Below are 627 nucleotides of genomic sequence, written 5' to 3' on the forward strand. Positions count from 1 at the left end.
CAAGAAGGAAGACCAAAGTGTGGATACTTCGTTCCTTCTTAAAAGGGGGAACAAAATACCCATGGAAGAAGTTGTAGAGACTGAAGGAAGGACAATCCAGAGACTGCTCCACCTGGGAATCCTTCCTATATTCAATCATCAAATCCAGACACTATTGTGGATGCCAGCAAGTGCTGGCTGACAGGAGCCTGATATAGCTGTCTCCTGAGAGGCTCTGACAGTACCCGACTAATACAGAAGTAGAGGCTCACAGCCATCCATTGGACTGAGTACAGAGGGTCCCCAATGAAGAAGCTAGAGAAAGGACTCAAGGAGCTGAAGGGCTTGCAGCCCCTTAAGACAAAACAACAATATGAACTAACTAGTACCCTCAGAGCTCCCAGAGACTAAACCACCAACCAAAGAGTACACATGGTGGAACAAATGGCTCCAGCAGCATATGTATAGTAGAGGATGGCCTAGTCAGTCATCAATGGGAGGAGAGGCCCTTGGCCCTGTGAAGGTTCTATACCCCAGTGTAGGGGAATGCCAGGGCCAGGAAGCAGGAGAGGGTGGGGTGGTGAGCAGAGGGAGGGGGGAGGGAACAGAGTTGCTCTTTTTTTGTTTGTTTTGGTTTTTTTTTTTTTT

Source organism: Mastomys coucha, unplaced genomic scaffold, assembly GCF_008632895.1.
Source record: "Mastomys coucha isolate ucsf_1 unplaced genomic scaffold, UCSF_Mcou_1 pScaffold18, whole genome shotgun sequence".
In the NCBI taxonomy this organism is placed as follows: domain Eukaryota; kingdom Metazoa; phylum Chordata; class Mammalia; order Rodentia; family Muridae; genus Mastomys; species Mastomys coucha.